At 37.7% G+C, this 16,423-nt stretch overlaps 1 protein-coding gene across 1 annotated transcript in view; it reads left to right on the plus strand.

Annotated features, from left to right (window-relative positions):
- Nucleotides 1–704: 704 nt before the first annotated feature.
- LOC311291187 (uncharacterized protein) overlaps nucleotides 705–16,423 on the plus strand; it is a 33,258-nt gene continuing 17,539 nt past the window's right edge. The window contains exon 1 of the mRNA XM_084410095.1: nucleotides 705–809. The gene's annotated coding sequence lies outside the window, so the exon portion shown is untranslated. The remainder of the gene's footprint in view (nucleotides 810–16,423) is intronic.

The following is a 16,423-nucleotide window of genomic DNA, read 5'->3' on the forward strand; positions in this document are numbered from 1 at the left end:
TTTTAATAAGTATAAGTGTATGGTCAGTTAATACAGCTGGTTCTATCATCACATCTTTGATCTTATCTTCAAGGTCATTGGAGATGAGCCAAAAATCTATGCGTGACTGCAAAGACAGACTTCTATTGCTCCAAGTATACATTCTCTGCGATTTGTTCCTTTCACGCCAAATATCCATAAGTCCTTGACGCAAACATGTATTTTTAAGTTCACAATTTATGTTTGCAGGTTTTGGAGGCCATCTATCCAAGTTATCATCAAATACTGTATTAAAATCACCTCCCCATAAAACCTTAGCTTCTGAAAATTTCTAATTAATGCCTCCACATTTTTAAAGAGAGTCTGATTTCTAATTTTGTCATTGGTGGCATAAATATTAACCATTATGAATTGTTTCTGCTCCAATTCACATACTAAAATAATTAATCTTCCTGAAACGTCTTTTTCACTATGTAGAATTTGACCCTTAAATGGGCAAACTATAGGCACCAATCAGAGGCCGCATTTTTATTATGTCATCACATAGACTTCTTACAAAGTATTTTACAGTATTGTAAAACTACAAAAATACAAAATACTATAGTATTTTGATGCAAAATATTAAGCGATTTTCATCAACCCTATCAAATACAAATGACAAAATCGTATTTTATATTTGAAATACGTATTTGAAACCATGTATCATAAATAGCCTACTGCTAATCCCTGACTACAGAAAGTGAAAGTAAAAACATCTGACGCTAAACTAACGGTGTGTATATTCTTTCAGAGACGATGAGAGCTGGATCTTCTTCAGCGTGCTGATAACGGTAGGCAATTCTTTTCTTAATATTTCACTTGTGGCTCATAAGTAGTGAAAATGAGAAGAGAAGCATTTAGTGTTAAACATGCTGTTTTTGAAATGAGGAGTAAGTTTATCTTAGCGTAACGCCCTTCCGCCGTGAGTCCGTGACTTACAGCACTGCCTCGAGTACCTTATTGCTACATAACATTCTTAAAAATAAACATTATATATTTATTATGTTTCTCAGAGTCAGAGACCATAAAACCTGAGTAAATGCTAGCAATGTAAATCCAATGACTTTCTCTGACTGGTGTACAAAGTATTCTATTTTTTCTTTTTTTTTTTCTTGTCTCAATTCAACAAGTTTGTTAGTTGAGACGTTGCTTATGTTGCACAACAGATCATAGATTCAAAGACAGTTCGCTGAAAACTCGTGCCAGGTGTTTGTGGTGAAATTAACCTGTTTCAGCAACCCTTACGAAAAAGAAGTATAGGCTACTTCAAGTTAATTTTATGAAGTATACTTAAGTAATGTTCAAGTATATTTTTAAGCATACTTTATGTAGTAAGTATACTAATATCAATGTGTACTTGTAGCAAACTTGTACGTGTACTGTTTCAGTACTGCTTGGGACTAAATTGGCCCACTTTTAGTAATAAAAGTATATGTTAAGTGTAGGCTACTATAGGTGTACTACTATAAGTAGTAAACTTTAAGTACACAACTAGGTTTCTCATTTGTAATGCATCTGTACTACAAGTAAACTTATAAGTATACTAGTAGTTTACTATTTTAATACAAGTAGTACATTTTTTAGTTTATGAAAGTAGACACTGAAGTGTACTCAAGTAAACTACTAGTTTAGTAGTTTATACTACAATTATACTTGTACGTTTTCTTTAAGTGAACATAACATTATACTTATAGTTTACTATTTATATACTATTTTTGCACTTGCAGTATACTACTATGTTCAAATGTAGATATTATTTTTTTTATACTTGAAAAATACCTTTAACTGTACTTTAATTTTAAAAACATTTTACTGGCTTCATGCATCCTTTTTTATCAACACTTTTCAACAAGTTTCATAAAGAAAGGCAACATTTTAAACAAAAAAGTTGAGAAAATCACATTTTTGTCAAAGACTATGCCTTGATCAGATTCAGCACGATGATCAAAACACAGATGAGTAGATCGAGTCCAACACCCCCAAAGATTCACAGTTGTTTTCTCTTCATGGGTTACGCTTCATTTTATTTGGTAATATTAAGCAGTTTTGATTGACACACTGTTTAATGTTTGATTATCATGTTATTTTACATTTGAGTAAGCAATTGCAACTTTTTTTAGTTTTTTCGTAGTGTGTTGATTGTGGTATTGTTTATGTCTTATTATTCTATTGTAATGTGTTTGATTTGTCCCTTGTTCTGTATTGTATTGTAAATTAGGACCCCCTCGAAAACGAGATGGTTCATCTCAAGGGGTTTATCCTATTCAAGAAACTTATATATACTTGGACTTTTCACTCAGTAAGTCAAGTACACTTAAGTGTAATTTTAAGTATATTTCTGAGAAGTACATAAAGTATATTTTTGAGAAGTATAGAAAATGTAGACTGAAAATATACTTTCTTATTTTTAGTTTAAAAGAAGTATACTAGTAGAACACTTGAATAAACGTATTTTTCGTAAGGGAAGTCATATCTGAAGAGCAAAAAGGATTATGAACTGTGTATTTTGAAGAATGCTTATCACTTCTTTCGCAATATTTTGATGAGGAAGGCTAATATTTTGTCTGGCATTTTCCCTTTTTCATTGCCATTTTCTTGTAGTGCAATGGTATTAAATGTAAATGTCTGATAGTAAAAGAAATAGGCTAAACTAAATGTTTAGTAGGCCTACATAATTTGACATTTTAAAAGTTAAATAATTATAGCTATACTGTAAGAATCATCTGCTGTATCTGTGCCCTGTTTTTTTAAAAACGTGTATATTTCATGCAGGAACTTGAACTTGCTACACTGAAATGGCTTAGGTTTTGCAATAAGCTTTCATTTGTTAGCATTAGTTAACATACAACTACATAGAACTAACAATCATTCGACTGCATTTATTCATGGCGTGTGTATGTGTGTGTCTGTGTGTGTGTGTGTGTCTGTGCGTGTATGTATGCGTGCGTACATGTGTGTGCGCGTGTGTGTTTGTGTGTGTGTGTCTGTGCATGTGGATTTGTATGTGTGTGTATGGGTGTGTGTCTGTGCGTGTGGATGTCAGTGTGTGTGCATGCTTGCGTTTGTTTGTATTCTTGGTCCGTAAAAGTCTAGTGGGGCTACATGCCCACCAAATTTCATGTTCCCCGGTGTTTCGGTGTCCCTGGTATCGTTGACAAAAAAAAAAAAAAAAAAAAACTTTGACAATCCCTATATGACTAATTAACATATTTATCTAGCTATATATTTACATAGGCTATATGTATGTATATATATATATATGTGTGTGTGTATTTACATATATGTATGTTATGGCATGCCGTTCAGGAAATTATTGTATTTATTATGACTGCCGCTATATGAAAGCGGTCATATAGGGATTGTCAACGTTTTTTTTTTTTTTTTTTTGTCATCTACTGAATTTTTCGTCAACGATACCAGGGACACCGAAACACCGGGGAACATGAAATTTGGTGGGCATGTAGCCCCACTAGACTTTTACGGAAAAATTTCGTTTGGTCCCCGGGGGCCACTCCCCCCCCCCGCGCTGGGCCCCCCCAAACCCAAAAAATGCAGTTTTTCCTAAATAACTACCTGAACCGTGTCACAGAGGATGAAGACATTTTTATGGTATGTTGGTCTTAAGGGCCCACATCAACTTAGCCCATAATCACTCATTAGTGATTTGCGCCCCTTCCCATAAAAAATGAAAATGCAATATTATTCTCCTTTAATCGCCCCTATCTTCAGTTGAGATGTTCAGAACTGCACCATATTTCATGTGTATGATTAACTTGACATCCTCTGGGGGTATGCTAAGTTTCGTAGAATTTCATCCATGGGGGGGGGGGGTATAAAATAAATTCATTTATGTGCACATTTAGTGACTGTACACTCATCGGCCTGTAGATGGTGCTGTTGAGCGAAGGGTTGCTGGTTTAGGATGATACTGTCACACACATAGATATATATATAAACACTAGATACCTCGTACGCGCTGTTGGCCAATGGAGGTCGACGTCCGCACGTGGCGGCCATCTTGCTACAGTGTACTCGCTCACTACTTCAATGGTGCATGTACTTTTAAATAACCATAACTTGCTCATTTTTCTACCGATTTTCAAACGGTTTGGTTTGTTATAAACGTCAGAGATGTAGTTATGACACTGCATACATACACTGCATACATATGAAAAATTATAACATACATGTTCAAGCATTCGGAATTATAGCCACGTTAATAACGTTTGTAAGAAACCAAACCGTTTGTAAATCCGTCAAGATTTCAGCGAGATAAGAGGATTTGTGTGCGTGCTGATCATTCACCTTAATGCACAGAGCACTGTCACAAGATGGCCGAACGATGATGCCGGAAGTGACTGCGCCATAACACATCTAGTGTTTATATATATATCTATGGTCACACACACACATGCAGGAATACAAACAAACGCAAGCATGCACACACACTGACATCCACACGCACAGACACACACACACAAACACACACGCGCACACACATGTACGCACGCATACATAGACGCACAGACACACACACACACAGACACACACATACACAAACACACACACATACACACACACACAGACAGACATGCACATACTACTACTTTTTTTAGGTATCAGCCATATACCCGATTTACCAATACCCAATGTGTTATGCTTGGGCAGTATACTAATGAGGTGGGTGGGACATGTTTCATGCCATGTTAGATCACATCCTGAGAGTCTACGCTTTCAGAAAATATATCGTTTATATAGTTGAATCAGTTTTCTCTTCATGGTACAGACCAAAATGTATTATGGTTTCTTTCACTTTCTTCACCTAAATCCATAAAATCCCATTAATTTCAATGGGACATTTACTTAAGTGTTCTACTAGGTACACTGGGAATGAGTTTAATTTTGTTTGTTTTTTGTTTAAAAAGCTGTTTGTTGTTACCAATGTAGCATGAAAAAGACTTGCTTGAACACAATAAGTGTGTTTTTGAAACTCATTTTTATAATACATTATGTAGGGAAAACCACTGTTATGAATGTGACATTTTCACATTACGGATGTTAAGTGTCTAAACTAATGACTTTTGATATAAAACTTAAATAGTAATAGCAAATAATTACAAAACTCTAAATTATCCATGATCCACAGGAATACTCCAGACAGTCTTTTAAAATATACAACTTATATACATAAACACGCAATACAGCCAAATTGCTCCACGTCATTTATTTTTGTGGAAAGCCAGTGCAGGCCTGAGCGGCGGTCATATTTTGTACCGCCATGCGGTACATCTAGTTATATGGAGTTTGAGTATATGGAATGGGACTCTGAATATATGGAATGAAACTCTGAATATATGGAATGAGAGAAACTCTGAATTTATGGAATGAAACTCTGAATTTATGGAATGAAACTTGAATATATATATATATAACCCAGATTGGTGAAAGCTAGTTTGAGTATATCTCATCAAGCAAAGGGTGAGTGCTTCGATATGGTGTCACAGTTTACCATCTGAAAATGTGTTGGCTGTGTCATCTTTGCAATTTTTGAATCAAATTAGCTCAGAGGTTAGATTTAAGTATTGAGTAAACCCGGCAATTGTCAAACTGCAACAAATGAAACTTGTTTTAAAACTGTGTAAATCATGCAAGGATCTTATGGGACACTGATGCCAAACCAAAAGGACTGTTGGGCAGTCATTTAAATATTCGTAGTGTTATGGCAAAGTGTGATGAAATGAAACATCTTGTCAGAAATTCAAATGTAGAATTTTTATGTTTGACTGAAACATGGCTAAGTACTTCACCATCAGCAATGTTATGTCCCTGTTTATAATATATTTCGAAGAGATATTTGGTGGCTAGGGGTGGGGGTATTATGTTTTATGTCAAGGATAGTATTAGGTGTACAGAGTTACAATTAGCTTATAATTTTGATATTGAATGTATAGTTTTAGATGTTTCCCTCTCACCATGTCTTTCATAATTATAGCTGTTTATCGACAACCATCGACAAATAATGAATTATATGATAAATAGGCTTCTTAAAATATGCAATTTTACTAAATAAGTTATTCTACTTGGTGACTTAAATGTAAACTGGCTAGATAAAATTGGTATAGAAAAAAACTGAAAAACATAAATTTGAAACAACTTGTTAATGGACCTACAAGAATAACTAGATCTTCAGGGGCCGTATTCACAAAGAATTTTAAGGCTAAAAGTAGCTCCTAACTGGCGAATTTAGGAGCAACTCCTAAAAATAATGGGCGTGTCACTCGTAACTTTAGGACTCCTAATTTTTTTGACTAAGAGTAATTCACGAAGCATTTTAGCCCTAAAAGTAGCACCTAAGCCTGGGACAGCTTAAAAGAAGTCGAGAGGACTCCTAACTCACTAAGACCTATTCACAAACCGCTTTTTGTGGCATTTCACGTTGCGATGTTTTGAAATGCGTACGCGGCGGCTACAGGAGCTTCCAATCGCGAGGGAACAATTTAGCATTGTAGGCATAACTAGGGATGCAGTAACGCCACCAACAACAACCAAAACTAGGCTACTCATTGCATGTAAACTAATTGTAACGTTTCATTGTGAATCAAATTAAAATGTTCTTCTCTTTGCAAACGTAGGCAGAGGCATATAGTGACAGATTAATTCAATAATGTTGCAAAGATATTGCATCAATATGTTTCAATAGGCTACTAGGCTATTTGTTTTGCCTTACTCTTTATTCATTTAGGCTATTTATTCAGTTATTCATCATCTTCCGTCCTTCGCACTACTTGTGCAGCGCACGCATTCTCAGACCTGTCACCTGTCACTCATCATCGTACGGGAGGTGTTTGGAATCATTCCCGCGTTACAATCATCAGCCAATCAAGGTGGTCACTTCAGTCAAGCTCGTGCATGAGTAATGACGTCATCCATAGCAACGAAGACTCACTCTTAGTTTAGGAGTTGTCATTTTTCTTTACTAAGAGTAGGTCTGAAAGGCGTTGTGAATAACTTTTAAGAGAAAACTCCTAGCTAAAATCTTTCAGTGCGATTTAGGAGTACTCCTAGTGGTAAGATAAAATGCTTTGTGAATACGGCCCCTGAAACACAAATTGACTTAATCTTTACCAATAAATCTGATCATATAGTTAAGTCTTTTAATATGATTACAGGATTGTCTGACCATATTTTAACACTTATACAGGGGCGGTTCTAGAGGCGGGGCCACAGGGGCCCCTGCTGAAATCTGATTGGCCCCTGATTGGCCCCCGTTCGTAGCGGTGGGGGAAAAAATCGATTCTTAGATGCATCGCTATGCGGACGTGGACGATTCTGAATCGATTCACAAATGTCAAAAATCGATTTTCTATAAAAATATATACATTTTTTTCCTAATAACGTAATATTGACGGAACGCAAAAGGCGTGCACATAACAGAGTCGCGCACATAACAGACGCATGATGGCTGAGCGCCAAATTCGAACGGCACCCTCTTCGTTAAAAGCTAACGTATGGAAAATTGGCAATTTCATTGTTACCTATTTAGTATTTTTTGTATGAGATCTGCTTTCTGTATTGTTTAGTTTTCACATCAATATGCTGTAAACCGATCTGTTATACGTACGTTAAATACTGCCCTGCAATATGTGCAATGCCAGTCACAAAAAGTTACATTTTGACTGTGCTCTCTGCAGATGTTCATTCACTTTTTTTGTATAAGCTGTTTTTGATTGTGGTATACACCAAACATTTCAAGTCATAACTCTTTATTATTTAGTTGTGTATAAGAGCGGCTTTGTATGTTACTAATTATTCAGAATATGCGTAAGTCCACAAGCATTATGTTTGTATGAGAGCTGCTGGTACATCATTCTATATTTTTGAACGAAAACTGTTTGTGAATTTGCTACAGCAAAATGTTTTTTTTTCTCTGAAGGATTATATTACTCATTGGAAATAACAAGAGAATGTTGGTTAGAAGTCTATTATTAAATGCTAGAGATTCAGAATATGCTGAAGTTTGTATTCATTTATTGCAAGTATGCTGCTAGTACAGGCACACATTTATTTTCCTGTTGGTTCTGTAATGTATCCTTACAGTTGACTTGCCAAATCACTTCCATTTGTTTTTTTAATAAAATGAATATAGGAAGTATTGGAAGTAAGTTCGTTATGGGTCATCATAAATACTTTGCTTTAAAAGTACCAAGTAGTAAAAAAAAAGAAAATAAATCGTTAATAATCGATAATCGTTACCCTCTGAATCGTAATTGAATCGAATCGTGAGGTGCCTAGACTAGAGATTCCCACCCATCAATCGTCGACGAGAAGAGCAACCGGAGAATTCTTCACAACGATCACAGATGCAATTCCACCCCTAAACAATTAACAATAATTTACTGTTTATAAGCGACGACATGATTATGAAACTTAAAAGGTGGAATTCAGAAAGAAGTGCATTGTGTCCTTTATGCACAGTATAAAAAAAATAAAAAATAATAATAATAATAATTTTACAGTGGCGGATACCGCTCTACCCACATTTACTCTTAAGCAGGGGTCTAACGCAAAAGTTGACAGGATAATAAGTTATCTTAAAAATTCCAGAGCTAGAGATAATTATGGATTAGATTCCTTTTTTTTTTTTAACTCATAAAGAATTACTTATAGGACCACTAACTCAGGTTATTAATTTATCAGTAACACAAGGAATTTTTCCCTCTGCATGGAAATATGGAGTAATTACACCAATTTATAAATCTGGAAAATGTGTAGAAATTAGTAATTATAGACCAATAACTGTAATGTCTAAAGTTGCTGAAAAATGAGTAGCAGAGAAAGTTATTACATATCTCAATAGTGCATTTTCTCTTCACCCTATGCAATTTGGTTTTAGAAAAAGATACTCTACAGAAACTGCAAACTGTTTTAGGCTGGAAAATATCAAATCTAAGATGGACAAAGGAGGTGTAGTTGGTGTTGTGTTCTTGGATTTGAAGAAAGCTTTTGAAACTGTAAATCATGACATTCTACTCTCTAGGTTACTTAATTAAAAAATTTCGACGGAGGCATTATGTTGTGAAGCATCAGAGTCAGAGGGATCCATTTGCAGCGTGATTTATTGATAAGAGTAGTCAAACAGGCAATGGTCAGAACCAGCAGATACAGCAGAGAAGACAGGGCTAAATCATAGTACAATACCAGGCAGAAGATCAGAGCAGGCAACAAACAATCAGAGTCAGAGATCAAAGCAGAGGTAACGTAGGCAGGCAGCAGACAGGGAGAAATCCAGAAACGGGCAAGGTCAAAAATACAAACAGGCAGTCACAGGAATAAACGCTCAGAAATGTTCACAAAAGCAAAACAAGACTTCGCTCAGAGCGTTGTGTGAGTGTGGCTTAAATGAGTGTCTGAACATGAGGTGCAGGTGTGTGTAATCAGTACAGTGCAGGTGTATGGTGTAATCAGTCCAGGGAGCTGCATGATGGGAAATGTAGTGAAAAGTAGTGAAATTGTCGATATTCAGGCGAAGGTGCTCTCTGATGGCTGGAGAGGGAGGTTACGGAGTCTGTGTTTGAGACAGGGAAGCCGCAGGCGTAGATCTCGGGTGGATAACCAGACCCATTGGCCTGGGTGGTACACCGGGCCTGGACGACGTCGTCGATCGGCTTGTTCTCTCTGGCGACGAATGGCACGTTGAAGGTGAGTGTGGGCCTGATTCCATGTTTCTTCAGTACGTTGTAGCCAGTCATTCACGGCTAGAACGTTCGTGGGTTCTCCTGACCATGGAAAGAGGGGCAGTTGAAACCCCAGAATACACTGAAAAGGGGTCATGCCGGTGGAATGTTTCTGGATGGAGTTCTGGGCATACTCGGCCCATGTCAAATAGCGACTCCAATCCTCCTGATGCTGATGACAGTAGGAGCGTAAGAATCGTATTACCTCTTGATTCATGCGTTCGGCCTGCCCGTTTGATTGAGGATGATACCCTGATGTGAGACTGACGTTGATCTGGAGGGTCTTGAAGAAGGCTGACCAGACTTGAGATGTGAATTGAGGTCCTCTATCGGAGACTATGTCCTCGGGCAAACCGTAAAATCAAAATACCAGATTGCAGAGGTCCTCTGCGGTTTGTAAGGCAGTAGGAAGCTTAGCCCGGGGTATTAGATGGCAGGCCTTGGAGAACCTGTCCACCACTGTAAGGATGGTGGTGTTTCCCTCGGAGACAGGTAGATCGGTGATAAAAATCGATGGCTATATGTGACCAAGGGCGCTGTGGAGTGGGAAGAGGATGTAACAGTCCGGCAGGTAGTTGGTGTGATGATTTCTGGGTATTGCATATTTGACAGTGTCTAACGAAAGTAGTGGTGTCTTGAGATAAAGAGGGCCACCAATAGCGATTTTGTAGCAGTTGGATGGTGGCGGCAATTCCCGGATTTCCAGAGCTAGGAAGGGCATGAACGTGCTCCAGGACCTGGTTCCAGAGCGTGTTGGGGACATAAATCCGGTTAGGTGGACAGGCTGTCGGAATCTCTGACCGGGAGTTAATCTGCTCGATCTCGGTCTCAATGTCCCACTGAATGGGAGCGACAATGAGGTCTGGAGCCAGGATTGTCTTGGGATCTTGTAATGTGAGCTCGTGATCATATTGACGTGATAGCGCATCTGCCTTGGTGTTCTTGGAACCTGGCCTATAGGTGACTGTGAAATGGAATGGGGTAAAGAACAGTGACCAGCGAGCTTGTCTGGGGTTCAGTCTCTTGGCGGTGCGTAGGTACTCTAGGTTCTTGTGGTTGGTGAAAACGGTAAAGGAGTGATTAGCACCCTCTAACCAATGTCGCCACTCCTCGAAGGCGGCCTTCATGGCTAGAAGTTCTCGATCTCCCACGTCGTAATTCCTTTCGGCAGCATTGAGTTTGCGGGAATAAAACGCACAGGGATGCAGTTTGGGCGGTGATCCTTGACGTTGAGAGAGGGCGGCTCCTAAACCCGTGTTGGAAGCGTCCACTTCGACCACGAATGGTAATTCAGGGTCAGGATGGTGCAGGATGGGTGCTGTGGTGAAACATTGTCGGAGCTGATTGAAGGCTTGGGTGGCCGATTCATTCCATGGAAGACGAGGTGTACCCTTCTTCACCAGGGATGTGAGTGGGCTTGCCACTAAAGTTTCTTATGAAGCAGCGATAGAAGTTGGCAAATCCGAGGAAGCGTTGCAGTTCCTTCAGGGTGGTAGGTTGTGGCCATTCTAGGACTGCTTTGACCTTGCCCTCGTCCATGGCGACTCCTTCTGGGCTGATGACATACCCCAAGAATGTAGTGGAAGTCTGATGAAATTCGCATTTCTCCAGTTTCGTGTATAATTGGTGCTGGATGAGTCTCTGGAGGACAGCTCGAACGTGCTGTACATGGTCAGCCAGGGTGTCAGAGTAAATCAAGATGTCGCCGATGTATACTATAACTGTTCTTTGGAGCATGTCTCTGAATACATCGTTTATGAATGACTGGAAAATGGAAGGACTGTTCACCAGGCCGAAAGGCATAACCAAATATTCGTAGTGCCCTGTGCTGGTGGAGAAGGCCGTCTTCCACTCGTCCCCCTCTCTGATGCGGATGAGGTTGTACGCACAGCGTAAATCAAGCTTGGTGTAGTACCTTGCGGTGTGGAGCAATTCCAGGGCGGCTGGTAACAAAGGGAGTGGGTAGCGAAACTTGACAGTAATGTTATTCAAGGCACGATAGTCAATGCAGGGTCGGAGTCCTCCGTCCTTCTTCTGGACAAAGAAGAAGCCAGCAGACACCGGAGACGTGGAAGGTCGAATGAAGCCCTTTGCAAGTTCCTCCTCAATATATTTCTTCATGAACTCGGATTCAGGTTGAGAGAGAGGAAATATACGACCCTTGGGAGGTGTGGACCCTGGTAGTAAGTCAATGGCGCAGTCACTGGCGCGATGAGGTGGGAGTTTTGAGGCATTGATTTTGCTGAAGGCTTCTGATAGATTGTGATATTCGGAAGGGAGGTTGTTCAGCCTGGTTCTCCCCACAGGTAAGGGTATCACTCGGACGGGTGATGGAGCGACCTCGACAGGCATTTGGAGTGGCAGGTATCGCTCCAACGAGCGAAATCTCCAGAAGATTTGTGGATCATGTTTGCGAAGCCAAGGCAGACCTAGGATCACAGGTGTGTATGGAGCAGTGAGCAGGAACAGAGAGATGTCTCGCTCAGCAGACAGGGAGAAATCCAGAAATGGGCAAGGTCAAAAATACAAACAGGCAGTCACAGGAATAAACGCTCAGAAATGTTCACAAAAGCAAAACAAGACTTCGCTCAGAGCATTGTGTGAGTGTGGCTTAAATGAGTGTCTGAACATGAGGCAGGTGTGTGTAATCAGTGCAGTGCAGTTGTATGGTGTAATCAGTCCAGGGAGATGCATGATGGGAAATGTAGTGAAAAGTCAATATTCAGGCGAAGGTGCTCTCTGATGGCTGGAGAGGGAGGTTACGGAGTCTGTGTTTGTGACACATTATGTGGTTCAAATCCTATCTAATAAAATTAAAACAGTGTGTAAGAGTTATAAATGCAACATCAGAATATCAAGATTATAATACTGGAGTTCCACAAGATTCTATTTTGGGTCCATTGTTGTTGTATGTAAATGATTTACCAAATGTCAGTCCTCCAGATGTTATTTGTGAAATGTATGCTGATGATGTTGTCCTGTATGTACATGCAAAAATTCAAAAACAGGCAGCACAGAAATTGACTGATACCATGGATCTGGGTTTCACAATGGCAATAAAAAAAAAGGAACCTGTTTGTATGTTTTTTACTAAAAGGCCAGATTATGACGCTTGTAAGCTCGCGCTCGATCGGCCCAAAACCGGCATCCGACCAGCGCGGAAGGTCTTTAAGTGTTACTGTCCTTTTCTCGAGGCAAAGTATTTTTTGATTAAATGCAATACATTTGAATATGTATTCTCTCGTTATTTCATCTGACGCCATAAATTAAAAGGTTTTAATGATATCTGTGCATCATTAAATGTGAGCGAATGTTTGACTATTCTTTTTAACTCTTTAATGCAAATAATGCCAAAGTCAGTTAGAATAATCAAATGTAACAATTTATTATGTCAGGTAAATGTATCATGCCAATTTCATAATCGATTCAAGGATAATCGATACAAAACATCAAATACTCTGGAAAATGAGAAGAGATGCAAACCCAACAATAAGAAATACATGAGGCTGAGAGTTTTGGCCGCTCTCAGTCTCAGAGGCTAATCTGAAGTACAGAAAGCCCCCGAATCCCCTGCTGCATTTCATTATATAGTCAGGACCTCTTTCACTTGGAAAGATCTTTTAACAATGGAAATTTGTATTCAGAGGTTACACCGTTTGTGGGTGTGAGACCATTTGCCAGGAGACCACCTTCTTTTGTGTGTCAGTTATCCCTAAACTCATAAAAACCTTATTACCTTTTATTTTACTTATTTGGAAATGAGACATTTGTACCAGTCGCACTGTGACATTTTAAATTATACCAAACATGAAAAAAACTCTGTGATAATCATTCACATTAAACTATACATTTTCTTGGGTGTTTTACATGTGGTCTCAGCATGAGAGAGGGGGAGTGGGGAAGAGGGGGAGAGATGTAGATTAGGATGTTTCGGAGGTGAGACTTTGCCTCACAAATGGTGAGTTTAAATGCTAATTTCCAGAGAGGTCCTCTGTCCTCTCTCAGGGTCTGGTCGCTCTTCAACCAGACTGTCCGGCATTTCCTAATTTCTCAATTCTTACAACGCAAAAGCATAAGTATTCATCCAGGGACAGAAACTTGAGGTAGTACATTAATTTAAATATTTAGGAATAATAAAAGATGCTCAGCTTTCTTTTAAAAAAAAAACATGTGAAGAAAGTGATAAACAGTGAAATTTAATTAGCGAATTTTATTAGAAATTGCTTGACTACAAAAGCAGCAGTCTTATTTATGAACTTGATGATTGTTCCACATATTACATACTGTATGACTACCTGGACAAAAACATGTAAGTAATTTCTTAAACCTGTTGAAATTATATATAAACAAACTTTCAAGGTCCTAGATAAAAAGCCAAATAGTTTTCATCATTGTAGTATTTTAGCCAAGTATTCCCTTTTAAGTTGGGAACATTTGATTCAATATTCTGATTTGGTACTTGTTTTTAAGATTCTAAATGGCCTGATTTAGAATGGAAGATGGAAATGGAAGATTCCAAAGATTGTTCCCCCTGTTTTTAAGGATTATATTGATCAGATAAAATGACAGTAAACACAAGCTGGTATTAGGGGTGATTAAGGTACCACTAAAAAGAACATTTGGTCAGCTATCTTTGTCTTTTAGAGGAACACATGAGTGGAATAGACTTTCAACGGCAGTTTGTTAACCCATTTGTGCCCAAATTTTTCCGAATGGTTTCATGCATATAATCCTGTTAATAGTGTCCTATGTGAACATGTTCTGCATTTATTTTCCCCAGGTTTTTTTTTTTCTTTCTTGAAAATCATATTTGAATGTGCGGCAACTATAGTTGCCGGTGGGCAAATATGTTGTATGCACCCCTTCAATGTAAAATATGAATAGGAGGAGAACATTTGGCATTTATCTCAAAATTACTGCTTTCAACAGATCAATCTTTATTCATAAACAAATTTATTATGTATAAAAGTCGAAGAACATTTGATGCAGACCCAAAAAAAAAACTGCATCTAGCTTATAATCTCTTGAATATGAAAACACAACAAACAACAAATCCATTTGCCTTAACCATTGTGCGCTGTTCAGGGTCTTTTTGACCCACATTTCTGACTTTCATTCATGGGGATAACATGGATCATTTGACATGGTTAAGTGTTTTTAAAAGATTTTTGCCAATCTTTTGGAAAATGCTGTTCTAAAAGTAACAATTTATCACTTTAACCAGTAGATGGCTGCAGAGCACCACTATTTGCTATTTGCTTTTTGACTAACTGAAAGACATCTTTTCACAAGTTTTTCCAGTTGTACTCATATCTACATATAATGAAATCACAATTATAATAATAAAAGTAACTTTTTGTCAAAGTTTAGGCACTCTTTGTTCTGAAAAAAAATCTGTTTTTCAGTAATGTTATATTATGATTAGAATCAAATGAATTTGATCAATGGACAAAATTCATCCTCAAAATCAGAAACAACACAGAACACACAGACAGAAATGAAGTGGCACACTTTAAATTTGTAGAATTATATGAAAAACAGATGTTTGAAATAAATGATAAACTCTAAAATCTCCAACTTTTCTCTTTGTAACATCCTGATCAGGTTTGATTCTAATCATAATGGAACATTATTGAAAAACATTGAAAAATATTTTTTTTTCAGTACAAAAACTGCTAAACTTTGACAGAAAGTAACTTTTATTGTTATAATTGTGATTTCATTATATGTAGATATGAATCTAACTGGAAAAACTTGTGAAAAGATGTCTTTTAGTTTGAAACTTTTAGTACTTTTAGAGCTCTGCAGCCATCTACTGGTTAAAGTGATTTTTTTTTTTTTTACTTTTAAAACTGCATTTTCCAAGATTTGGCCAAAAATCTTACACTAAACCATGTCAAATTATCCATGTTATCCCCATGAATGAAAGTTAGAAATGTGGGTATTTTATAAGGCACATTTTTTATTTTTTATTTTTTTTATTTTTGGAGAATTTTTCTTTTCTTTTTTTGAACATTTTGTGGAGTAAAAATGTCCAAATGTAGAGTAAAAACATTAATAAACTGAGTAAAATTACATTTGTTTAAAATATATATATTGTTACAAAATAACATTTTGTTGCCTGGGGTCTCTCAGACCCCAAACAGCCTGACTGTAAACCGCAAACGAACAGCGCACAAGGGTTAAAGTTGTGGAACATAGTGCAGAACAAAGTGCAGCCATAACAGGGCATTGTGTATCAAAAAGTTAAATGAAAATAAATAAATACAAATAAATAGAATGAAGAAAAATATATATCTATATAGAGATGTCATTTAAAGGGTTAAGTTATGTTTATGCACTAAACAAGACCAATAAACTTGATTTATTAACCTATTAACACAGTATACCCCATTTTCCCATGATATATGTACTTACAAGGCATTTGCCCACCGGCAACTATAGTTGCCGCTTGGACTTTTGACTAAGTATACAAAAAACTATAGATCTCTTGTAAGATTTGTTTTGTTTGGCTGATTCTAGAGACCTTCATGATTATGTAGATATATATATGTCAACAAAAAATACTTATTAGTAACATGAAAATGACCTTTCTTTGGGAGGGTTTGCCTTCGCCCTGCTTCCTGGATATAGGGGTAGGAAGTTGACAGCCTCATGTGACAGGGAGGAAG

This window comes from Rutilus rutilus, assembly GCF_951802725.1.
Source record: "Rutilus rutilus genome assembly, chromosome: 5".
NCBI lineage: Eukaryota > Metazoa > Chordata > Actinopteri > Cypriniformes > Leuciscidae > Rutilus > Rutilus rutilus.